The 27,974-nt window shown below is 32.6% G+C and overlaps 1 protein-coding gene across 1 annotated transcript in view; it reads left to right on the top strand.

Moving 5' to 3' along the window:
* LOC129948776 (protein abrupt) overlaps positions 1 to 27,974 on the top strand; it is a 150,192-nt gene that overhangs the window by 1,384 nt on the left and 120,834 nt on the right. The window lies entirely within an intron of this gene.

The raw sequence follows: 27,974 nt of genomic DNA, 5'->3' as shown, positions 1-27,974 counted from the left end.
TGCAAAATATTGCACTGTTATATTGGCGCTAGGCGCCTCAGACGAATCAATATTTTATACAATAATTTAGTTGAAAGCTTGTGTCGTGTAGACAACATGCTGAGTGATGCCTACCTTATGGTTGCTGCATTGCAACGTGAATTGAATGGTTCCTTGAAGTTTCTAAGAAACTGCATCGTGTCATTCTGTCAACATAACAATATGTTAATTGCACCACTTTTTTTTCAGAATCCGAATTCTGTTTAAATTCTTTTCTATAATTGGTGCGCGAGGAATTAAATTTCGGGATTACTTGCTCTTTATCAGTCTTAGAATCTCTTATCCTTTATTTTGAAAGTGTTTACTTTTTACTTGCGACATATAGGAACTATGTACAGTCAGTCACAAAAGTCTACGTATAGTGCCAAAAAGTGTTATTATTTAAAAACAATTATTTAACAAAATTTATCTCATTCATTCAATTAGACAAAATTAAAGAAAAAAACGAGAAAAACAAAAAAAAATATGCACGAAAGTCTACATAGGATCAAAATAAAATTAATTAAAAATTAAATAAATTCAATTTAATATTTTATTGGACCACCTTGTGAGTCCTGGACAGTTTTGAGTCTTCGAGGCATAGAATGAACTAAATTTTCGGTGACGTCAGGGGTTATTGAAGACCAAGCATTCGCAAGAGTCGTTCTCAGTGAATTTTGATCTGTTATCCTAAATTTGCGAACCCTCAATTCCAGTTTTTTTTTTTTAAATTTATTTACCTATAAACAATAAAAAGGGAATAAATATTATCAAATGACGTAGTTTAACAAAGATTCAATGTCATAAGTATCGAAATTAAGAAGCCATAATTTAACTGATTTTAAGAACTGTGGACGGTTTCTAATGCTTCATAATTCAGCTGGAAGACTGTTGTATAATTTGCGAGACACGATAGTGTAAGAATTCCTAAAGAATTCTACTAGAACGGAGACTGCGGTGGTGGATGAAGCTGTTTTTGGACCCTAAACACCAGCCACTTCTTTGTAATCTTCGCCGTATGTTTGGGGTCGTTGTTTTGGTGGAGAATCTAGGTTTGGGTAGTTCGTGAACGAACTAGATCAGTTTACTGAACTAGTGAACTTGGTTCAATGTTTCTAGTTCAGTAGTTCACTTATATTTGACAAAAAATGTCAAGAAACTCGTATTTTTACATTCAAATATGTAAAATGTTATTTTTGACTATTGCAATTTAACGCAAAAGTTTTTAATGTATTCATGTTTCTAAACCTTTCAATTAAAAATTTTTTAAATTTTAACGAGAGGCTGCTACAGCCCCCCAAACCATCGCAAGATTTTCATATCCATGGCTTGGTTTACCTTCCCCCATATTTTTCCCCTGCCATCGGAGCCAAAAATGTTGAATTTACTTTCATCAGTAAAAAGTTCCCTATTCCAAAAATGTTGAATTTACTTTCATCAGTAAAAAGTTCCCTATTCCAAAAACCGTGGTCCTCCGAAATGTACCGGTTTGCGAACTCTAGGCGTTTTTCTCGATTAGTGTTGCTGATCAATGGTTTTTTTCTTGGCACTCTCCCATTAAACCCTTCACATCTTAAAACTCTTCGCACGGCCTCTGGGTGGACTTCTTTTCTCGACGTATTTGCAATGTCTTCCGCCAATTTAGGTGCACTTATTCTAGGATTGTGGTTAACTTTCCGAAAAGGCTTCGGATATCGCGAGTACTTAATTTTTTCGGACGACCAGAACGGGGCTTATGTGCTACATGTCCCCTTTCATTATAATGTTTTATTTTTCTAATAGCACCATAACTTTTCCCTTCGTTTCTATGCTTTATAATTAAATTTTTTATTTCAATTGAGGTTTTACTCCTTTTTTCAACAATATTTTTCAAATATCACACACGAAATAAACAAGATTATGAAAGATAACTGATCATGATCACCAATGGTCATAAACTCAAATTTTATAATTGAAAAAAGATTAAATGTACAGTTCATCAGAACAAAGTTTCATTACGTACACTTTCGTGACTTACATTTTTAACAATTTTCTGATCTATTTGGAATATTATGAAAAAAATACCGTTAATGTCTCAATTCATATCTTTTAAATAATATTCCATTATTTAGTCAAACAAATATACATATTTGAATTTTGGCTAAAACAATTGATATGCCATTTTTCATAGCTATGTGGTGACTTTTGTGACTGACTGTATGTATGTATATTGCAAGTATTACATTCGTAAGAAAATTCGAGATTTTAATGAAACATGACATATGTACATACATAACGATGGTAGATAAGTCGAAAAAAGTGGGTCCCCGATTTCATCCGTCTTTCTTTCTGTCCTCGCCCCTACAGCCCAAACTATTCGGTCGATTGACTTCAAATTTGGAAATTAAGGTTTTAGGCAAATCGCGTTTGACGATTTTGTTCAGTTAATAGTATTTCCCATAAGAATGGTTTGGTCAAAAAAGAATATTCCAATCTTCTCAAAAACCAACACTTTCATTAGCATTTTTATTCTTACTTTTGGCTTCTTTAAATATAATGGAAATATTTGTGTATTGCTACAGAAGGACACCCCTTAAGAACCGTTATTTACGCCCATGTTTCAAATTTCGATCGAAAGTGAATTGAAATCACTTTTCCATTTCACGTGAAATAAAATTGCATGTTCTTCAATTCGATCGAATTCGAAAACTTCGAAATTGCTTCGAACTGTCAGAACTGAAGAATCATACATTTTTATTTTGTTTCTGAAGTAAAATATTTGCTGTTTTGAAGATGGATGCAATATTATTATCAATTTTAAATGGAAAAAGGAAGAAGAAATCAAGAGATAAAATTAGAAAGAAAAAAATAAATTGGATTTGCTGACACATTTTACGTGCGTGAAAATTATGTAGAATTGTTCTGATAAATTAAGTTATTTTAGATTAAGCAAAGACGCTTTTTTATATGTTCTAAGGAAAATAGAACCTTTTATAATACCTTCTTCAATTCAAAACTTGCTGCAACCCTCCGATTCCTATGCAGAAGAAAGCTTTCAAAGATAAATTCACAAAATTAAAAAATGTGATTTGAATGCGTTCGAAAAATGGAACAAACCGAAATACAGAACATCCATTTGCATGTTCGAAAATCCAATTCACGATAACGAATTGTGGAACACCCAAATTCACTTTCGCAAAGTGTATTCACAATTAGTGAAATGCAGAACATAGGCATTAACTTCCGTTTTAAGTTTTCTGAAAAACAGATAAACCGATTTTAAAAATGGTTTTTTCTCCTCAAGTTTTTATACTGCTCAATAATATTTGATGATGAAAAATACTATTGTTTTGGTTTTAAATGTGTTTTTTAACATTTAAAAAAATCCTATATCTCAAAAAGATCGAGTATTACAGTTTGAGTAATATAAATCAATTCAGATTTCAGTTAGAAATTTAAAAATAGGAAGACAAATTTAAAAAGTTGCGTTTTTAGAAACAAATTTAAAAGTTGATTTGATTACTTGCTTACTTAAGGTGGCGCTACAGTCTGGGCGGACCTGGGCCTCAACCAATGTGCGTCTGTAGCCAGCTCGATTAGTTAAGAATATTTCTCTTAGCTTCTTCATTTCGGTTTTCACATCAAATTTTAAGTCTTTAATTTTTCTCTAAGCAGTGAAAAGAAATGAAGAAAAAACTAGTGTTTTTGGGATTGAATTTGGAGTTTCTTGATTGTCTGTTTAGAAAAACAAAGACAAATTTGTTCAAATAAGATGGAAAAAATCTTGTCAGAAGATCAAAGAGCTTTTAGTTCGATCCCAAATACACCGATATGATAGTTGGGGATTTTGGTGGAAGCAGTTTAAGTTTTTGCTAGTTTTTTTTTTGTACCTTCTGAAGCTATTCCAATTTTTTGAATTAAATGAAAAACATGTGCTGTGGACTGAATTCGGACTCAAGCATGTCCTTTTTGAGGAAAAGATAATGAACCGAAGCACTATAATCTCCATAAGACAATATACGTAATGGAAGAACCATCAAAACTATTTGATTTTAAAATAATGGAATTTGTCTGGGGTGAACTTAAAAAAAACTGCAGTTCCAAAGACAAGGATATCTTAAGATTAAAAATGAAACAAATTGATGATATGCCGCACTTTTCAAGGCATGTGTCAAAGTGGTTAGTTCTATATTGAAAGATGCCATTTTGCTTTTAAAACTTTCTAAAATAGTTTGTATACAAAAAATACAACTTATTATGTTTTCGAGGGCAAATTAGTGGAAAATACTCCAAAGATTTTACATAATTATTTTGTTTAAGTTTAAGCATTATGTATGATATTTTTTTCTTAAAGTTCCCAAAAGAATTTGCAAGCTTAGATTGTTTATATTATTTTGTCATCACTGTATAAGTTCATACATATTCCAACTTTATCCCTTGTATTTTAGGATTCAAGTCATGGGTTAAAATGTGTTTATATTAAAAACAAATTGTTCGTATGGGCTTAGATTGAATTACTTAAAGTATTGATGTTTGTTCAGTAATTGACACAAAACATTTTAAATAGTCATAGGTCCATATTAACCAGAAGAATCCTCACTTTTTGAATTGCATGTTTTTTTAACAAATTTGTCACTTTGTTAGTTCTTTTGGGGGTTTAACTTAATAAGCGTTTTAACTTGAAATCGGTCCGATTTGTCGATTTGATTTTGAGGTATTTGGACATTCAAGATTCTTTGAAAATAAAACAAGAATTTTAAGAAAGATGATGCCTTTCTCCTTGGTCATATCTTAGTAACTGGTGGAGACATCAATTTGAAATAAATGTTGTTTTACAGATAAATAACGTCAAAAAATGCAGAAAGGGACTTTGAGTCTTTGAATTATTATAGCAATGAAAAACAAAGTGAAATATTTGGTTGACTCGAAATACAGTCTCTGGCCATATTATTAGACGCACTTTAGATTTTAAGGAAATCTCAATTTTCAACTATTTTTATCACGTTTTCGAATATTGTAAGCTTTTAAATTATTTTGTATGCAGAATATAAACTATTTCCTACGTTTTTATAGAAATAAAGCAACAGATTTATAGATTTTGTTTTGAATTAATATTTTTAGTTTTTTTTTTGCTATTTTTGTAATTTTTTTTTCAATATTTTGTTGAACCTCGTTTGGCTTTAATAAGAGCCTTAATTCTGCGCGTGCATACTGTTAGTGCATGATTTGACTGTTTCCTGCACTTATGGGTGGTGATTGCACACGTGAATTACTCTTTCAATAAGTGACCGCATCTTTAGCTCCTTCCCTCTTCATCAGCTCCCACAAGTTTTCATTTGGGTTCACAGCAGGGCTGTTTCCCGACCAGTCCAATAGAGGGATGTTTTCTTCTCTCAGACAAGTTTTTATGAACCGGGCTGTGTGGAGCTCCATCTGGCATAAAAATGTATGGTAACGTTAAACATATTGCGTATAATTTAATAATTATAAAAATTCTGCAGTACGTCTTATAATATGCCCAGGGACTGTATATCTCGAAAAAATGCGCTAGCGCCTTTAATTAGATTTTATACAACACATTGGGACACAATAAGAATTTGATTTACATAAATTTGAACAAAGTTCAACTGTAACTTTTTTTGGATCAATAAAAAAAAATAAAAAAATATTTGTAATCTTGATTAATGAAAATGATTTTACTTCCAACATAATTGTTTGCATCGAAGAATAAAGCTTTTGACATCATGGTAACATTTTTAGAAAAATCATAGTAGCAGTTTTTTGGTAAAAATCGATTTCCAATTTAAATATTTTGGCAATAATCAAAGATATTGGCTTCAAATTAATTTTATCTTATAAAACAAAAATATTGTTCTTATCAGTTGTTAACACTTTTAGAAAAATCCAGTTGACAGTTTTTCTTCATAAAAAATAAAAATCTAGACAAGATTGGTTGAAAAAATATTGTAATTTTTTGTTAGAAAAATGGAATCAGCAGTTTTTCATTCATCAGTCAAAAACTGCTAATAAAATTGTTGAACATAGTTTTTCGTCTAAAAAAAAGTCATATCAAAATCAATTGTATTTAAATATTAAATATTGCTTTTTACTATTTTTTTAGAAACATACAATTATTGGCATTAAAAAAAAGGAAATTCAAAAAGAACTAAAAATCAATTTAAAAAAATGTTTTTGGACTTAATTTTCTTGAGGACAAAATAAAACTGCAAATTTTATGCAGGCACACATCTTACACAGAATTGTGCGATTGATATTCTTTAAAAAACCTCAAGATATATTGACAGATGGGTACAATGGAAAGTTATCAGTAACTATTATTTTTCTTAAACTTACTAAGCCATGTTTTATAGTATGAATTCCTTGATATTGATAGTTTTATCAAATAATTTGTTACCACTTCACTTACCAATTCTTATAACTTCCTATTTTTCTTATTTTTATCATAAATGTGTACCAAATTTAATGTCAATGCTTGTAGTTATTCGTTTTTAAGAAGATAATGATGTTGGCTCTGATGGAATTCCCCCTATTCTTTTAAAAAGGTGTGCTTCCGCTTGTTGCAAAATATTATTTATCTTTTTTCATAACTCACTTCATCATGGGTTGTTCCTTCCTGAATGGAAAACTTCCTACATAATACCAATCCATTAATATTGTTCTAAACAAGACGTTTGTAAAACTATGTGTGATACCGAAGTTACATATTTGAAAAGATAATTTTCGGAAAACTAAAAATTTTACTCAAAGAAATAATATCTCTTTTTCAACACGGTTTCGTTTCTGGTAGATCCACTTCTACGAACTTAGCTATTTTTTGCTAATTATGTAGTGAATAAAATGGAGAAGGGTCACCAAGTGGATGTTATTTACACTGATTTCGCTAAGGCATTTGACAGGGTGCATCAGCATATTCTTTTGAAAAACTTAAAAAAAGTGGCTAAAAACATATTTAACTATCTATCAAATCCTATAATTGTTTCATCAGGAGTTCCCCAGGGAAGCCATTTAAGTCCGATCTTATTCCTTGTTTTCATTAATGACTTACCTAATGTACTTCAGTAGTGCCCGTGGCATGATGGTTAGTGCGTTGGACTATCATGCAAGGGGCTTGGGTTCAATCCCTGCCTGTGCCACCTTAATTTAAAAAATTAATTTTCGCGGGTACTGCCTCTTGCGAGGAATTGACAATTTCTTCAAGAGTAATTCTTGTCATGAAAAAGTGCTTTCTCAAATTAGCCGTTCGGATTCGGCCTTAAATTGTAGGTCCCTTCCATTCCTGACAACAGTACTCGCACACAGGAATGGTTGAGAGTTGTAAGTCACTAGGCCCTGGTTCACAACGGACTGTTGCGCCACCCCATTTGATTTTGAATGTACTTCAAAACTCAATGTGTATCCTGTTTGCAGATGATCTGAAATTTTTTAGACGTATACAAAGTACAAAGAATTGCGATCTTTTGCAAAACGAAATCAAAAGACTTTCTGACTGGTTAAGATCAATCAATTAAATCTGAATATTCCTAAATGTCAATCAATCTCTTTTACTCGCCGCCAATTTTCGATTGACTACAATTATAACATTGGAAATCATACACTTGAAAAAGTTTTTTTCAAAAAATGATCTTGGTTTTATTTTTGACCATAAATTTAAGTTTTGCAAGAATATCGAAGTTTTAGTTAACAAAGCGAATTCCATGCTTGGTTTTATTTGTCGTAACTCTGTTGACTTAGTCTCTTTATAAGTTATGTACGTTCAGTTCTAGAATATTGCTGCATCATTTGGAATCCTTTTTATAACATCCATAACCGTAGAAACAATTCAAAAAATATTCGCACGATATATGTTTAAAAAATTAAGGTGGAACATTGAAATGCCCTCTAACATTGTAAGATGTCAACTTATTGGTATTCAGTCACTAGAGAACCGAAGGAAGATGTATGCGATAACTGTTATTCATGACATCCTTTTAGACTGTCCTTTTTTATTAGCTCTCATAGATCTATACGCTCCTTCACGTGATCTGATAAATCGTTTCTTATTTCGCGAAATCGCTCATAGAGTGAACTATGTCTTCAACGAACCATTAACTCGAAGTGTTAGAAAAAAAAATAGCTTATCAAATTATATTGGCTTTAATTTTTATATTAATAGAAAAACGTTTAAATATATTCTTAGTTTTTTTTAACTTTACATTCTTAGTTTATAATATAATATTTTAAATAAAACTTGAGTTATTCATTAGTCTATTTGAGTATACTGTTAACTTTAATTGATGTAATAAATAACTAAATAAATGAAATAAGATTTAGCTCAATTTATGTAGGTACACCTGAGCAAAAAATTAACACACATCCCGACGGAAAAACGATTTTATACACGATCACTAATTCTTATAACAATAAAAAATATAGTTTTTTTTAAATTAAGAAATTACATACTCATGGACTTTATAAAATGAATTCATATAATTGAGTGATCGATGAAATACTTATTAAGAAGTTTTGTATAAAAATGTAAGATTTGAGAATGGCAAAAAATTCAATTCAAAAATTCATATTCACTTATTAGAGTTTTCCAATAAGAAAGGAGTATTTTGTAAGAGAATTCAACTGATGTTTATTCCCAATTTCCAATTCGTACTAATGCGGCTATACTATGTGCTCGACAGCTGTTCGAATACCATCTTTTGAGGTCTTAATTCGATTGTTGACCATGAGCAGAGATCTTATTATTCATGTGATTCGAAAGAACAAACACCGTGAGAAACTTTTTCTTACAGAAAACTAAGAACTGTGACTACCATTTTTGTAGTATTTTAGAAGTGGATTTTAAAGATTTTAATGAGTTGACAACTGATATAAATATAAGTACAAGGTGTCTTAAGGAATTTATTTCCAGACAAAAATTGGCCCAGAATGTTTCTGTCATTTCATAGTTGTTATTTCATTATATATTTATTTTTACAGGATTTTTTTTAATTACTTTAGTTGAGATGCTCTGTTTATTCAAAGTTTATTTTTCTTTGGAAAACATTTGTTTCCCATAGGAAGTTATTGAAATAGGTTCGATTTGTCAAATGGAAAATGTTGCCAAATCTCGACGTTTCAAGGTCCCTAGAGTCGAAATAAAAGATTTTTAGAAAGATGTCTGTGCGTGCGTGAGTACGTACGTTTTTTTTCTTTGTCCATAGCTCAAGAACCAGAAGAGATATCGACTTCAAATACATTTTGTTACACAGACAATAAGGCAGAAATATGCAGAAAGGGCTCTCAAGAAAATTGCGTGGGTAATTTTTTACCATAGCAGTTTAAAAAGAAGGTGAACTACTTGGTTAATCCTAAATATCTCACAAGACTTCAATTACATTTTATATTGTAACGAGATACCAAACAAGTATATTTTTGGAAATAAATCCAACTAACGGTTTTTTTTATGAATCAAAAAACTGAAAAAGAATATGTCACATCGAAAATTTTACGACTAAAATATGATTTCATCTCTAAAACAATTTCGTTCAGCGAAGAATAATGTTTTTGACATCGGATAAAATATTAAAAAAAAATCTAAATGACAATTTTTTTTTTATAAAACATAAAAACCTAAAAGAACGTTACTCAAAGTTGGTAAATGAATTTCGACTCAAATCTATTTTCAAAACTTTGAGATAATGGCTTCTAACTAATTTTAACTTATAAGAAATATTGTTTTCAACATTCGGAAAAATTTTGAGAAAAATCGCATTGACAGTTTTTCTTATAAAAAATAAAAACCTAAACAAAAAAATTAATAAAAGTTGGTAAAAATTGATTTTCGGCTCAAATATCTTTTCAAAGAATTGAGATATTGGCTTTAAACTACTTTTATCTTTTAAAAAATATTGTTGTCAACATTCAGTAAAATTTTGAGAAAAATCGAATTGACAGTTTTTTTTGCAAAAAAATAAAAACCTAACTAAAACTTGGTAACAATTCACTTTCGACTCAAATACCTTTCCAAAAACTAAAAATATTGTTTTCAATATTCGTAATTTTTATAAAATTCCAACAGTCCGTTTTTTCATAAACAATAAAATCTACAAGAAATAGTTCCTACGCAAATTTGGTAAAAATTGATATTCGGTTCTTGATATCTTTTAAATTAATTTCATTCATCCAATTTGTAAAAATTTAAAAAAATACTACTAAAATTGGTAAAAATTTGTTTTCTACTAAAAATCTATTTAATAAAACTAGATTTTCAAACTAAACTTTTTCTTGATATGAAAAATATTGTTGGTAATTTTAAGAAAACCTACAAACTTTTAAGAAAGACAAATCGACAGACGGGATTGGAAGTTATCAGTGTGGGTCCCATCCCAGCCTCTTTTTTTTATTTTTTTTAACATTATTCTTAAGACGATGATAAGAAAGTTTTTTACTTACTTGAACATTAATAGGACAATTTTCTTGTTGGATTTATCTGGTTTTGGAAGCGAGTATAAGTCCGAAAGTCGTTTAATTGATATATTTTTAGAATATGAGAAATATTATGTACTTAATTGCTTTACTTTTTACTATGAAAATATTAGACATAGAAGATTATGTTGTATCTATTGTGAAATAATAATTTCACTGGTACTTGTCATTCAAAGTTCTTGAGAAGAATAATTCAAAAAGCTTGTTCAACTATTAAATGTTTAGATTCTCATCCTTGTCTTTCGGAAGTGGGCTGCTGATCTTGACAATTAAAAACCGTGTAGAATTTAATTCTTCGAAAAATCAAGGCCATCTACTGTCGCAAAAGCGTAACCCTCCCCCAATCCCAGGGGTGGTACTTTCATCAAGGAGACTGAACAGCTTTCCGTTCTAGACATAAGCATTACAAACCACTTGTTGTGGAGTGATCACATATCGCCAAAAATGGTGCGATGCAAGAAGTTTGTTATCCCTTCTGATCCGGATATAATTTACAAAGCCTTTATTCGTTCAAAACCCGATAATAATTCTCGTAATTGGACTGGTGCCCCAATAACGTACCTTCGTCCTTTGGATAGAAGGTCTGTTTTATCGTTATTTTTATAAGCAATACTCCAATGAAAAAGCCAGGTGCAATCCCCTCCTTGAACAATTCAACCGTAATACCCGCACTTCTAGGAATGATTATCAGTTTACAGTTGAGCACAATTTCGGACGAACTGTTAAGAACAGGGATTCTTTCTTTATCCGCACAACACGAATGTGGAATGCTTTTCAAAACTATTGTGAATGGATTCTCTTTTTTAATCTTCACTAAAGGGGTATTCATAACCCCCTTTATTTAATTTTGTATTATTATTTTTATTTATTTAACAATTAGTCAAATAGTTTTTTTTTTAATTTTGTTTTAAAAATTAATTGAAAATATCTGCCGTAACTAAAAACTTGCCCAAGATTCGAACATTCCAATTTATCAAAATTAATAACTTATGAGAAGTTAAGATATAAGAAATAATATTATAATACAATAAAACTTTCCAATTGTAATTATATTTAAATTTAAAAAAAAGCACATTGCTAATTTCAACCCATTTTCGGGTCATTGGCTTAGATCATAGGAAAGCGTGTCTAAGCCATGTTCTAAAGTTCTAATAACGGAATTAAGATATTTTTTTCTAAAATTACTTTAGAATTAAATTAACATTTTAGCTCATACAAGTGATTGTTTTTGTTCTACTCAAAATTATGTATTTTAGGTTCTAAAAATCTTCAGGGTGTATAGATACATATATAATATTCCTACCCGTCAGCACGAAAATGAAACAAATCGTGCGAATGGACAATGGCCAAGAAAGATGTAATTAGTGCTACTGTCTACTCAAATACAAAATGTTGCATGCAATCCAATCTTAATATAGAAATGGGAAATTCCAGCAGTTGTACCTTAAAAAAACAAAACAATCAACATCAAAGCATAACTATTTATGACTTAGAAGTTGGAATAAAAATCTGCCGAAGGGCACCAGAGATCTATCCATCAGAGTCTATCTTTTGATTAATTACATTTGTATAGCAATACACTTTAAAATTTTAGAAGAAATCATAACAAAACTATGAAAGAAGAGAAAATCAAGTGCATAACTATTTTTTCGATTCATGTATCTGCATTACATAATCCATCTTTTCTATAAAAGATACGTAGGTATCTAAAGATGGACGTGACTGCAGGCGTTAAATCAATAAAACAATACAAAAACTTAATATGGTTTATTTTATGTACAAGAATTGAAAGAAAATATCCAAAATTATTTTAATTGAATTTTAATTGCTAAATGCAGACATTTTGGTTCCGAATTTTATTCTTATCCTCACAAAACATTATTTGTTGGTATAGTGTAGGAAAATCAGTTAAAGTAAAAGATGTATCTAAATATATTTTTCTGCAGCTAATTGCCTTAAAGATTGTACATATATATGTATTATCTGTTTTTGAATAAAATATATATTTATTTATGTATAATGTAGAAGATGGTAGTAGAAAAATTTTGGAAGATAAAATATGAGATACGCCTTCTCGTACCGTACTGAAGGCTGAAGTTTAATTTGTCACAAAAATTTTTAGCTCTTTGCCGATTCGGGACAACCGCGCGCTGCGCCTCGACGGAATGGGACACAGTACGCAATTATATTTCCATGGATTTAATGTGTTCTTTTTTGGTGTTGTTGTTGTTCTTTTGTGTTGTATATTTCATTTGTTTTGCGCTATTGTGGTTTGTTTCATTTATTCTTAAGAATAAATGAAGTAATTATCCTTTCTTTTTTCTTTAGTTGGTTTGGAAGATGCCAAAAAACAAAAAGTCAGTGGTGATTCAGGTCTTTTTTTTATTTTTGTTTAAGATACAAATGAAATGAACAACCCTTAAGTTGATTTATTTTGACTGGAGTTTCATGAAGAAAGGATAACTGATGTGGTATAATCAATATGAGTTTTGAACGAGGTGAGATTCTATTTCATTTTTTTGAAATTTTGTTTCTATGATGCAGGGGTCAGTATTATCGTCAAGAATCGACTAGACTAGACTAGAATTTTAAGTTCAATTTTCTACTTACTTACTTGGTTATCCGACTCTCGATCCATTGGTAAGACCAAGTGCTTTTGTGTCAGTTACTTTGGTCTTTGTAGGGGAGGTTCGGTGTTCCTGGTCGTCGCTGACCAGGGATTCGAAGATATTCTCTATTGGATGCGTCGTCGAGAGCTCCTTGGACTTCATCCACATCTTGAAAGAGCTCTGATAGATCACGATTGAATTTCCTCTTCTATTCTCCATCTTCGCACATAGGACCAAATATTCATAAACGGATTTATTTTCTCGAAAGTTCTCATGATCAATTGACTTTTTTACTTATCGTTAGGCACTTAGAGTTTTGTAAAGTATGCATTTTGTCTTTTAAGAAAGGAGTTATAAACCATTGCCATTGCTTGCCCAATACTTACTTACTTACTTAAGGCAGCACTACAGACCTGGACCTAACCCCCATGTGTCTCCAGAAAGCTCGGTCTCTAACTAGCTGTCTCCAGTTTCGCTAGCCAAGCTGGTTGAGGTCTTCTCCCATCAGCGTGCGTCACATGAATCGAGGTCTTTCCTCGGGATCGGATTTGAAGACTTCCGGGCTGGAGTGTTGATGTCCATTCACATCTACAGCCATCTAAGTCGTTTGAATTTTATTCCTCAGTAGTTTAGTGTCGCTGTACAGCCCGTACAGCACGTCGTTGTATCTTCTCCTCCACTCTTCATTTATGCAGATGGGACCAAAAATCACCGAAAGAATTTTACTCTCGAAGCATTCTCAAAATGCCATACCTCAGCGCCATAAATGAGAACCGGGATGATTGTCTTATAGATGGTGACTTTAGATGCTCGAGAAAGTATTTTACTTCTCAATTGCCTTCTAAGTCCAAAGAAGCACCGATTTGCAAGAGTTATTCTTCGTTTGATTTCAGCGCTGGTGTCGTTGTCTGTGTTTTAGCGGTGCCTCGGTAGACAAAGTCCTTAACTACCTCGAAGTTATAGCTTTCTATGGTGACGATTTGTCCAAGACGTCGTTGAACATCCTTTTTTGATGACAGTTTATACTCGGTCTTGCCCTCATTTACCACTAAACCCATCTACTTCGCTTTTGTCGCCAAGCTCAAAAACGCTCCACTGACATTAAGCTTTGATCTTCCAATAACATATGTGAATACCATCGGCGTATCCAAGTATCATTGTATGGACCTTTATAAGATTGTGCTTCTAGTGTTGACGGTTGAGTTTTAAACAATTCTTCTCAAAACGATGTTGATCACATGACATCGCCTTGTCTAAAACCTTTTTTTTTCAACAAATGCATCGGTGAGATCTTTTCCGACCTTGGAGCAGCGTGCATTCTCTATCGTCATTCTGCACTAACAAACAAATTTGACAGGGATGCCAAAACTAGAAATTGCTCTGTAGGGCTCTTCCCTATAGATGCTGGCATTCGCTGCTTAAAAATCGATAAAGTGCTGGTGAGTATCGATTTGAAGATCCTGGGTTTCCAAGATCTGCCGTAATGTGAATATTTGGCCAATGGTGGACACTCCTGGTTTGAAGTCACTCTGATTCCAAATTTAGACATCGCCAATACCACCTCTTATGGCGACTTACACCATCATATACGACTTTGAAGTCGATTAAAAGATGCTAAGTCTCGACTTGAAATGTTTGGTCTATTCCAGGACTGTTCAAATTTGGTCTATCGTTGATCTGCCTGCTTGGTGTTGCAGAAAGTTTTCAGATGTTCTCATAGTATACGTTGAATAGAATCTTAATTAAGCAAGGATATGACTCTGTAATTTTTGCAGGACATAGGATCGAATTTCTTGTAGATTGAGCATATTGACCTATTTGTTCAATATCATATACTTGTGAGTACGTTCCTAGTGTTGATCTTCTTCTTTTGTTGTTTGCAATTTATCCACATCTCTTTCGTTGCAATTAAAGTAATATATAACAACCTTTTTTAACAAATACAAATAAACGAATATATATTTACCTTCAAAGGTATTCCAAATTTCTTTTGTAAATTAGCCGCACCATTCATTTCCTTTTCCTTTGCACATTAAATTATAAATTCAAAAAGTCAAAAACCATTTGCAAAGTTAAATCTGGTAAAAAGTTGGAAATAATATTTAAAAAAAAAAGTATAAAGAAAAAGAAAGAAAGTTTTCTGTGCAACTTATCTCAGTCCATCAATACTTTTGATTTTTTAACCGAGCAATTGTTTTTCTTTATTTTTTAGGTTTTGTTTTATTTTTAAAAGGTTCTTATTTTCACCCTGTCCCTCTATCATGCCCTCTCTGTCACTCTCTTTTTGTTTCCTATCTAGAACTCAATTTCGCGTAAAATAAATTCATGGCAAAATCAAAATCATCCTTTTTCCTAAAAATACCGCACATCGCAGAACCATCACTGCCACCATAGTCTTCGTAGTCATAGTCGTCGTACCTACCACCACCACTACCACCGATGTTGCCTCGCACCGCGCCGCGCGTCAACCGCTTATATTGTGGTCACCCTTAAAATAAACCCTGCATAGTGAGAGCCATATCGCCCATAACCACCCACCATTTGTCATTATCGCGTAAGGACTAAAAACACTGAAACAAGGCAAAGAAGGAACGGGTACATAAAATATAAAAAAAAAAAAATAACAAAACGACAACGGATAAAAATTCCAAAATAAAAACAGAAAAGAAGAACCGCGCACTGTTCCACTGAAGCCTGATTTGATGGTGACACTATGGGTAGGGCAGAGAGAGTGGTGGAATGAATGGTTGGCCTATTATGGGTGGATGATTTGGTGGCTGTTTTCAGAGGTGATGTGCAATGGGAAAGGACTAAATAATCACCTCACTCCAATATAAATGAAACCCTTTTCCAACACCATGAGGAAAGGAAGTGAAGGGGGGGAGGGGGTTGGAAGGGTTATAGTTAGAGATACTGGATACCTTACCTATTATACTCGTACCTAAAACAGAAATGGATATAGAAATAAACATCACGCTACTCAAACGGGTTGGAGAACGTAAAATAATGGTGGCTGGTTATACATTAGGAGGTTATATCCTGGCATCAGGATAGAGGATCAACCGATTTAACTATAGTTCGTCAAGGCGGGCGGCTGATATGGCTAAATTCGTTCGAACAACACTCATACATAAATATACACATACCAATCATCTGCTCTAAAAATATCCCAAAACAGAGTGGGCTTTGGCGAGAATTTTCACTTGGGCGGTGTATATTTTGTATTAACCGTTACCTTCCTACATAATTTTCTAGTAGCAGTGCCTTCACTTAATTTACTGAGGGCTATACCCGTACCGCCGCCGCCGTAGTACTTTAACCTACATTTTAATCTTGCTCAAGGCATAGGCTAACCTATGCTATAGGCCAAAAATGACTAAAGATACAAATATACTCATATAAAAATGTGAGAATTTTGAATTTCAAAAAAAAGGTAATGTAAAATCTTTCGAAACGAAGTAAGACAGTAAGTAAAGCGTTCGACTTTGCAGGGAGTAATTGCACTGTAAGAGTAAAAAGAAGTGTTATTTATGCAGATAATATTCCTTGTTTCCTTAATAACCTTCTGCTAGTTTATATTTTTAGAACAAACCATAAGCCTGTTTCTTTTTGTTTCTTTATAACGTGTATTCCACAATAGAATACCGTAGATTTGTTAGTGGAGTAAAAAGTTACGGAAAGTAAGAATTCAAAATATTTAAAGTTTTTCACTGAAACATCAACAACAACTCAAAAATTCCTTCAATGGTGTTTAAACATCTTATTTGTATAAAAATTTATTTTTTGGCAATTCCATAGGTAACCTTTACGATGTTGAAGGTAGGTTTTATCCGCGCACGTGATAAATAAAGAAAAAGGTGAAAAGTATCCCAAAACATTGAATAACACACGTTAGAGGAGCGGGTGGGAGCTTTAAGTTGTATTTATGTGGGTATGCCTATATAAGAAAAGGTGTAAAATCTTAGACAAAAGATTCGGCAAGTTGAGGAATCTAAAGGACCAACAGTTTAGTGACAAACGTTTTTTGGCATTATTTAATATTGCAACACAATAAGGGCTAGGATATCCTTTCAAGAAAAATAAAAGACAAAATTTAATACAAATTTGTTATTTTAATTATTACAAAATATATATGCGTTTTTAGCCTAAAATGTTTATTACGGATATTAATGAAAATCCGTATCATTTTGACCCATTTCATGGACTCAATCAGCGAAGATTCGACGTTGCTGGTGATCGTTGCTACGCGTTCGGTCTTGCCGACTTTAACATATTGAAACGAAACAATGGAATCTTATGAGGCAAACCTAAAATTTTACATCAGTCTTTGTGCTCGCTTTAGATCGTTAATATCAAAAATTTGAGCTAAACACCCGAATAGATCAATTTTAACGCGTTTTGACATCTGTCATTGTATATTTTTTGATTTTATGATGAATCCAGGCATAATTTTTTAAAATGAAAAAAAAAAATGTGCAATAAATTGTGTGTGTCTTTCGAGCATGCCTTCCCTTGTCCAAATCCACCAAACTCAAAAGCAATTTTGGAATATGTTACGTTGTAGCCTTGCGTTTGCGGATGCTTCTTTTAATAATAAATAAAATAAATGAGGTGGTGCACCAGTCCATTGAAAACAAGGGTCTTGTGACTTATAACTCTCAACCATTCCTGTGTGTGAGTAAAGTTGTCAGGGATGGAGGGGACCTACAGTTTTATGCCGAATCCGAACGGCTTATTTGAGAAAGCACTTTTCGTGACAAGAATTACTCTTGGCAGAGGCACTGCCCGTACTTTTTTTTTAATTGAGGTGCCACAGGCGTGACAGCCCTACGCACTTTTTTTTATTCATTTTTATTAATTCCATCTTAAAGCTAGTAAAAACTCATAAAACTAGCCTATCCATAACTTACAACTTACTTACTGGTTCCATACGGATACTCTAAGTTTAGCCCTACGCCACTAACCACCACGCCACGGGTACTCATATAAGGGCTTCTTAAATTAACCATAACCGAAGCTGTAAGTTGTCAAAATAAAAATCGTCTTCTAGTCATTTTTCTATTTCTGTTAAATTTGCAACTTCTCAATGCCGGAAGCCTTATGCAACATTTCAATTTAACAATTTTAAAGAAAGCCCTTCATGACAGATGAAGTTGTAAAGTCGATCCAAAGCCTATCAAAGCTCAATCGATCGAACGCGTGATTTGGATTTGTACACAATTCCAAAGATCATTGAGAAATCGACAAACTTAGGTTTTCGTCAACATTCCGTGGGTCCTACAGAAGCAATATTCACAGTTGTTCTTAAGACGCATATTTTTTCACTTTCTGAAGAAGTCATATTTTTCAGACAGATTCACCATTGGCCTCCTAAAATGTGTTTCATAAACAATTCCAAAGTTCTCTAATGTTGGGAATTGTAAAACAGAGCAGTATTTTTGCCATGAAATAAAGCAAAGTAAAATTTTACAAATTGGGCTTATTGCACTCTACAAAAGCGAAATAAGACCCATTTTTTAAAATTTGATCAAATTGCACTCTGACAAAATAAAATAAGACCAAATTATGTTGAGAAATAATACTAAGAGGGTCAAGCTGCCCCCTGAAACCCACTGCACTAGGATTTGAAGTAAGTGGCTTTAATTCACCTTGTTTAAGTGCAATAAAACCAACTGCTATTGCACTTTATTCTTGAAAGATGTCTCTATTTCACTTGGTTTTATTTCAAGGCACCAAGTATTTTAATTCGTTGTTGAAACGTGTATTATTCAAAAGTCAAAGCAGCTAAAACAACGAAAATTCATAAAGAATGGGGGGGCTGTGAAATAATGCCAAGTGAAATTGGTCTTATTTCACATCTTTAACTTCCCATGGGAAGTTATTGTAATTTGTCCGATTTGTCAAATTGAAAAATTTGACATTTGAAAAATGGTTTCATCTCCAAAATAATTTTGTGCAACGAAAAATAATGTTTTTAACATCTGGTAAAATTTTAAGAAAAATGGAATGGACAGTTTTTTTTTATAAAAAATAAAAACATAAAAAAACATCACTCACAAAGTTGGTAAAAATTGAATTTCGACTCAAATATCTTTTCAAAACCTTGAGATATGGGCTTTAACTGCTTTTATATCTTAAAAAATATTGTTATCAACATTCAGTAAAATTTTGAGAAAAATCGAATTGACAGTATTTTTTATACAAAATAAAAACCTAAACAAAAAAATTAACAAAAGTTGGTAAAAATTTATTTTCGACTGAATTAACTTTTCAAAACTTTGAGATATTATTGTCAACATTCAGTGAAATTTTGAGAAAAATCGAATGGACAGATTTTTTTACAAATAATAAAAACTTAAAAGAAAATTTAATAAAAGCTGGTAAAAATTCATTTTCGACTCAAATATTTTTTCAAAAATTTGAGATTATGGCTTCCACCTAATTTCATCTTATAACAAATATTGTTTTCAACATTCAGACAATGTTTGAGAAAAATCGAATTGACAGTTTTACAAAAAATACAAAAAACTAAAAAACATTTCTCAAAATTGGTAAAAATCCAATTTCGACTCAAATATCTTTTCAAAACATTTGCTTTAAACTACTTTTATGTTTTAAAATATATTGTTGTCATCATTCGGTAAAATTTTGAGAAAAATCTAACTGACAGTTTTCTGACAAAAAATCCAAAAACCTTACAAAAAAACAATACTAAAACTTGGTAAAAATTTAGTTTCGACTCAAATAGCTTTTCAAAAATTAAAAATATTGTCTTCAAACTTTTTTATTTCAAAGAAAATATTGTTTTCGATATTCAGCAGTTTTTTTTTCATAAAAATCTAACAGTGCGTTTTTTCATAAACAATAAAATCTACAAGAAATAGTTCCTACGCACATTTGGTTTCTTGATATCTCTCAAATTAATTTTATTCATCCAATTTATAAAAATTTAAGAAATGCTACTTAAATTGGTAAAAATTTGTTAACAAAACTAGATTTTCAAACTAAGCTATTTCCTTATATGAAAAATATTTTTGGTAATTTTAAATTTTTTAAGAATTATTCAACTGACAACTTTTTTAACCCAACACGAAAACCTTCAAACTTTTAAGCAAGAAAAATCGACAGACGGGATGTGAAGCTATCAGTTCTTCCAGCCCCAACAATTGGTCTAATAACACCTAACAAAGTGAAATAAAGCCGTAAAACTAAGTTGGTCTTATTTCTCGAAATAATTTGGCCTTATTTCACTTCTTCAAAGTGCAATATGACCAACTGCTGAAAATTGGTTCTATTTCACTTTTGTAAAGTGCAATAAGGTCATTGGTTTCCTGTCTGTTTAGAGTCCAAGTCTAACTTGCCTTACACCTGTTCTTATATTTCTACCTATAGTTATATTTTATTGTCAAATTTGTGTTACACCTGTGCAAAGTAGGTAAACAAATCGAAATTCTACACCTCGTGCTCATGTCTACATTTTTTACATTTTTCACTAAGTAAAATTGTCAAGTAGTTATCTATACCTTTCTTTACTTACTTATAACTACACCTGCATAGGAAAGGAACCTACCTACGAAAGACACATTCAACCGAAAAAACCTATACTTCAGTTCTAAGGAATTGGTTATCCCTTCCCACAAGCTTCGAGAGCTTCTCTCGAATCGAAAAGTCGGTTCTAATTCTCATTCCAATAGTCCAAATGTCAAAATCACCATGAAAATGCTGCCTCTCTTCAAAATATGTAAACACAACCGAGTTTCAGTAACAGTTAGTAAATTGCAAGTTGTCCTAGGGACACAATATTTGTAGGTACTTCGACGATGTGTTCGTCGTGGTCGTCACCGTCTTTGCCTTCGTCATCATCATGTTGTTGTGTGTCGACTTCATGCTTTGAAGTAGAATAAAAGCAAAGCGGTCATGCTACCCAAAACCAATTCCCTGCGACCGACTTGCAAACCAAGTTTATGCGATTTTCGACATTTCTAACGCAGTCGCAGCATAATTTCTAATTTTCCACTTGCCACTTGTCGTTGTCGTTGTCTCCATATCCTATTTCTCTTTAAAGTGGTGTCGTGTCTGCAAAAATGCAGGGATTTTCTTTTGGCGTCAACGAATGTTTATTTATGTAGGTACGTAGGTCCGTATACCTAACCTCTTCAATAACTAAACTTTTACTGCCCACAAATACTACGCCATCCATACCTTACCTACATATGTATGTTTGTATGTATCGTTCATAGAAACAAATTCAAAGTGTTGCAATTTTCTGCGTTTCTGCTGCTTCTGCCGCTGCTGCATTCAACTTCCACAAACGATGAGCGAAACGAACGCAAGGCAGGCAGAGAAGAGATATTAGCGACGACGAGACGCGACGACGAAAATCAAACAAAAAAGACGACAACGACAACGACAAAATCACTGTTATTGCTGTGTTCTGCTTCTGATGTTCTCTTTTGCCCTCTTACCCTATTTTTTGTATTTGTTTTTCTTCTCTATGAACGATTTTTCTTTGTTTTGTTTTTCTTTCCGTTCTCTTTTTTTTCCGTTGGTTGTCCATATCCATACTTCTTTCCCCATTTCCGCTTTTACATTCCGTTTCGCTGTTTTCTGTTTTGGTGCTGCCGTTGCCCCTTCCGCCGCTGCTGCTGCTGTTGGTTGTCTCGTTGGAAAAACAGCTGAAAAAGCACGTGTCGCGGATTTTTTTCCCTTAATTTTGTTTTTCTTTTTTATTTTCTTTCTGTAGACACAGGATTAAAGTGGTGCGGTTAGGTAAGTGAGTGAGTAGGTGGGTGGGTGGTTGGTGGGTAGATAGATGGAAAATGATTTGTACGTTACGTTTGTGATTCATTCAAGCGCAGGAGCTAAATGGAGAATACCCAAATATTTGTTTCGCTTTCCAGCTACCTGCAACTTACCTACCTACGAGTATCTATGTGTAGGTATATGCATAATTATTCTTTTGCACGTGGATGTTAAATTATTTCATAAGTCTCGAGAAAATCGCACAATGAACATTATTTCAGTGAATTGGGTCCGTAGGGTGTGAGAATAATTTGCAAATTGTACCTACCTACCTTCCAATAAAAATAAAAGTAAAATGATTTTAGAGAATTTGTAGAACAATCATTGTTGGTTCCTTTCTCAATTGATAAGTGGAAAGTCGATTTTGTTGCCTTCCTACCAACTTGTACCTAGTCAAGACCTAGAGTTCAATTCTAAATTTGCATCAACTTCAAATATTTGAGCTGATGTAAGTTTAGGTTTTTCGTCAAGTACATGTACAAGGTCACTAGTTTTTCAGTTTTTACAAAATTTTATCATATCACAAAGCTTGAACTTTGTTATCAAGTGTGAAAAACAGTACCTTTCAAATGTCCGACTTGGAAAGATTTGAAGAAGCGATACTTTCGAAGCATAATATATTTCGGGTGGTAGCTCGGCCATAACCCGTGGTAGTACCCGTGGCATGATGGTTAGTGCGTTGGACTGTCATGCGAGAGGTCTTGGGTCCGATACCTGCCTGTGTCACCTAAAGTTTTATTCACGAGTACTGGCTCTTGCGAGGAATAGACAAATTCTCCAACAGTAATTTTTGTTGTGAAAAAGTGCTTTCGCCATATAAACTATAGGTCCCCTTCATTCCTGCCATTATTCGCACACAGGAATGGTTGACAGTTGTAAGTCACTAGACCCTGGTTCTGTTGCGCCACCTAATTTATTTAATTATAAATCTCGGCCCTAACTCCAGTTTTGTAAATAGGGCCAAAGACAAAAACTAAAGTTGTGAAGTTTCGGTTCCAAAAGGTGAATTTTGCGACCAGGAAACTTCTTGGGTAATCTTGCCCCATCTTTTTGAGACAACTTTTTTATGAATATCTTACAATCATCAAACACAGTGCGAGCAATTAGAAAAGAGAAACGGATGCACAATGATTTGGAATGTCAACACATTGTGATCAGTGCGGGAAAAATTGAGGTTAGTAAAAGCATTCCACATTCGTGAAGTGTGGTTAAAAAAAAATCCCTGTACTTATCAGTGCGTCCGAAATCGGGCTCAAGGGTAAAGTGATGAGTCTTCCTAGAAGTTAGGGTATTTCGGTTGAATTGGTCAAGGGGGGGGGGGTGTCACAATTGGCTGTTTCACTAGAGCATTGTTTATAAACGTATACAAACACCACCCAGGGATAGTTGCATTGGGGGATGGTTACGCTTTTGCGACAGTAGACAGCAATAAGTTTTCGAAGCAAGGTTTATGATTCCCATTGCTGTAAACATCACAATTTAATGACCTTATCATACGCTGCCAAAAGACAAGGATGAGAACTTTGACACCTAGCTGAGGGGATTTTCATCAGCGAAACAATTTAGTGGGTTAGAGTTTCAGATGAAAGATCATTTAATTAAAATTAGATGGATATCAGATTTGATCCCGTTCAATACTACTTGAATTGAACAGTCCGAAATCCGAAGAGTAATTTCTAACCACACAAAGAAGAGACTCATCAATATCAAAAATTGATACCAAACTCGTATCAAATGACTTAGAAATATCAAAAGCAATAATTTTACTTTCTTCAAAACGTCCAAAATTGTTGCGAACGCAATATTTTGGACGAAGCGTGTCTTACGATGATTTATTTATTGAATTCATTAAACAAACTAACGTTAGAACTTAAGACTAATATTTCATGATGCACAACTCGTAAAAAATCAGTACTGGCCAATTAACAATCACGCGTTTGGTCACTCAAGCTTTGATGGACTTAAGGCCTACTTTACGATATCTTTCGTCATAAAGCGTGACCTTTTAAATTGTAAAACGAAACGTGGCCTTAAACCTCGGGTGTTGAGAAGTTGCAAATTGTTGCAGAAGTAAAAATTAGTTTTATTTTCATAACTTACAGATTCGGTAATTATGAATTTAAGAAGCCCTTACTAAACTTTATTGAAGAACGGCCGATATAATAACCTTTTCCAAAACTGCAATTGAGTTTGGTGGATTTGGACAATTACAATTTTATGTTTATTTTAAAATATAATTCTTTGGCATTAATTCTTTAAAAAATTAAAGAAAAATATATAATTACAGTAGTTTCCAACTGTCAAAGCACGTCAAAACAGAAAAAAAGATCTGTAGATCTAAAGCTTTTAACCCTATTCGGGGTAAAAGTTCTTATTCCCAGGAGAATTAAACTTGTGATCATATCAACGCTGGCGTCAACGTCACTTAGCATAGTAACCAGTTAAAGATCATAAAATAATTATTGAGAACGTCCCGATTGGCTTTCTCGTTTTGGCAAACGGTTCTCCTAGAAGCTCTTTCTTCAACTGAAAAGATTTGACACGAGAAATTTGCTGATATAACACAATGTTTAGATGAGGAGAGAGATATAACATCCTTAACAGTGTACTTATCAGCGTCGGAGGTAAGAAGCAAATTAAGAGTGTTTTCTGCTCGACCTTCAACGTCCAATATTCCAGTGGGCTCGTTGACCAGCTGAGTTAGTTGGTTCAACTCAGCGAATATCTCAGCACACACTCCTTCAGATGTTGTCTGGCCCGAATGTTGAAGCCATGAAGAATTGTGTACATTGAAATTGCCCGTAATAACTATTTCAGTCCGAGGATAGGACGAAACAGTTCTTTGGATGGAATCAGATTTGACGAACTCTTGTATTACATTTATAAACAAAAAGATGAATTTTTAAATAAATGTTGGGTATTTTTTGGTGAAAACTTTAACTTTAAAAGTCTTTTCTTTTAAATTTAGAGCCAAATTTGTACCATGTAAGAAATAACACATGACGTCAGTCTGAGTAGATTTCGGATCTCCCGTTTTAATACCGACAAACTAAACTTGACTTTAGCGATCGATAAAAACTATTGCTGTATCAATAACTAGTCTTTTGCCTACAAAATAAATAAAAGGATAAAATAATGATTTCATTTTAACCCTCTCCCTTTAAAAATCTGATTGAACATTAGATAACTAACCTATCATTAAATTGCTCTCGAATACGTTGATTTTCTCCGGCTGATACGGATTCATTCGATTCGAAATCAGATATCTTAAGATCGAGCATTGAGCTCAAGCTTAAGATATTTACGATCTAAAGCGGGTACAAAGCTTTAGATAAATTTCCAAATTGCCTTAAATTGTTTCTATTCAATATATCAAAGTTGACTCTTCTGAATACGGGATTGTGGTTCAAATGTATTCAAAAGTTTTAGCGATTACCTGAGGAACGCCTTTTTCAATTGTTTCTTCCATTATCGTAAATAGGAAACATTCAACTTATATCATGACAATTCGAATGACAGGTAAATCTTCTGACAGGTGTCAAATGCCTGGCAACCAACTTGAAACCACAAAAGAGTGATACCTGCAAAGTTATCACTTTATCTATCAAATTTTAAGAATTTGTATAATTTCTAAAAGTGAAAAAATTTCCACAATTAATTCCTTAATTCTATAGAGTTACAAAATCAAGCGAATCAAAATTGTGTCTAGGTTTTAAAATACATGGATTCGTACTATTTTTATACCTACAACACAGAAGTGAATGCACAATCGAAGCAAAATATAATTCTGGACATCACTTAAAATTTGTCAAAATTGTCCCTCAGTAGTCAATTGCTTTAAGAGTCCCTTACAGGTAATATGTTAACCTACCCAAGTATGTGCGCACCAAGGTTAAGAAAAAACCTCCTAGAAGCATAAACTGAAAATAGCTAACTATAAAAATTCCTCTCATAAAAAATGCCCTGCGATTGAATTTGAATCTTTCATCATTTCTGCAACCCCAGCACAAAAATCATTCAAATTAATGTACCTAATTATTATCACAGTATAATCCACCACCCCCACAATAGGTAGCAACAAATACATCTAAGATACTAACGGCATCTCTTAAATAGTGCAGACAAAACTGTAAAAATCATAAATGCCGCCATTACTTTTCTCTGTAATGGAATTTCATTGGTTAAGCACTGAGACTGAATTGAAATAAATTCAAAAATCTCTTTTTTTCGTTCTCTTAAAAAGTTTGTGGAGAAAAAAAAAGCACTCAAAATATTTATTTTCGCATTCTCTTGGCTTTAGTATAATTTTTGGTCGTGTGTAGTGGTGGTTGTGGTGCAACTACAACATGTTTGATGTTTGCTCTTCGCGGATGACTTTAGGGTTAAAATCTCCACATCGAACTTTTATTTTTATTTAGAAAATATAAACGAACAACGAAAACGATTAGAAAACGATTTGGGGGTTGGAAATTTACATTCATCATCAATTCCATTTTCTTAAAGTCAAAATGTGTGTAGGTATAAATATAAGACTTCCTTATCGTCATTAATGATGCATAATCTATTTAAGCAACTAAGTAAGGTATTTATATAAAATAAGTTTTTCTTAAATAAATAAGACTTAACACGTTTCAACTTATAAGAAGGTATAAATGGACACTGTTCATTTCTTCCTACCTACCTGTTTAATTTGTTTTACTTTATTTTCCAATGGAATGTGCGGCATATGTTAGGTCCAGAAAATACCTAAGTCCTTAAATCAGTTTCCACGCACATACCTACATGCATATGTGTGTAGGTACCTTCAAACAAATAATTTATACAACAATACCAATTGTAAGATTTATTGTTTATGTAACGTCGTCGCTCGTCCTTAAAGTGAATAACCACTTGAAGTAAGTTGCCGCTGAAAGGACCTTTTTAACACCATCCAGGCATCAAACGCCGCAAGGCGTTAATTCTTTTTTTTGTTTGTTTCTTGTGTTTAAAGAAAGAAACACTACGTACATAGGTAGGTCCAAGGTACCTACAATCCACATTTTGTTCAATTGCATTTTTGAAACATGAACCTTTTGTAAATGCGATAATAAGAAAGAAACCAAGAAATTGTAGAGACAAAAATACATTATCACAATTTATTTACGTTGTCCTTTTTCGTCCTTATCTCCCTTAATAAATAATTCATTTATTATTATATATTTTTTTTTACTTTACTTTAAGTGATCGTCAGTGTACCCGTTCCTGTCAATGTATGTATATGTATTTAGTAGTGCGCCAGGGTTTATTTTAATTTTCCTATGTCCTTTCTAGACTTGGGATACAAAAACGAAAGTCCTTTTTTTTGCGTATTTTTTAGTTCTCGTTTATTTCTTGTGAGTTAATCGCTCGTTGTTGGTGTTTATTTTTGTATCTATCTCTTATTGCTCTAAGATATGTACCTGTGCCTGTGCCGGCTTACATTAAACACCGTAACGAGCGCAATTGAAAAAAGAACCATTACGAGGGGTTGTAGATACAAGATTCAAGTAAGAAAGTAAAAAAAAATGATACAACCCCTAAAATAAATTAATACGAGAATATAATAGAATGCCAATGCGTGCTAAATTGTGCATTTCAATTTTTATATATGAAGGAATATTGTAGGACTTGTACTTATATTTTCCAGTGGGTGTATCCACTCATCATCATCATCTATTTTTAGTTAAGTCGTCTCGGAATTAGTTTGAAGATGATGAAAATTTGGGATATATTATAAACTCGTTCTTTTTTAATTCAAAAAAAGAGTTTATTAGCAAAAGAATTGTGAAAAGTAAAAAAGGTTCATGGATTTTTCTTAAAAACTACATAAAAGCTGTTTTCCAATAAGAGGTTTCATCATTTTAAATAAACACCGATTGATGTTTAGATTTTTATTTGATCATATTTCAAAAGTTTAACAATATTAGTTGTGTTACCCACGAAGCTTTTGCTTTTGAATTGATTTGATTTTAATATTAAAAATATTTATATTAATTAAAGAAAAAAGAAGAAGAAAGAAACAAGATAATTTACTTTTATCAGTGCAAGGTTTTTAAACTTAATTTAAATAGA

The sequence above is a fragment of the Eupeodes corollae genome, chromosome 3 (genome assembly GCF_945859685.1).
Source record: "Eupeodes corollae chromosome 3, idEupCoro1.1, whole genome shotgun sequence".
NCBI lineage: Eukaryota > Metazoa > Arthropoda > Insecta > Diptera > Syrphidae > Eupeodes > Eupeodes corollae.
Note: the sequence above shows the minus strand (reverse complement) of the source record. Positions and strands in the feature narration are given on the sequence as shown.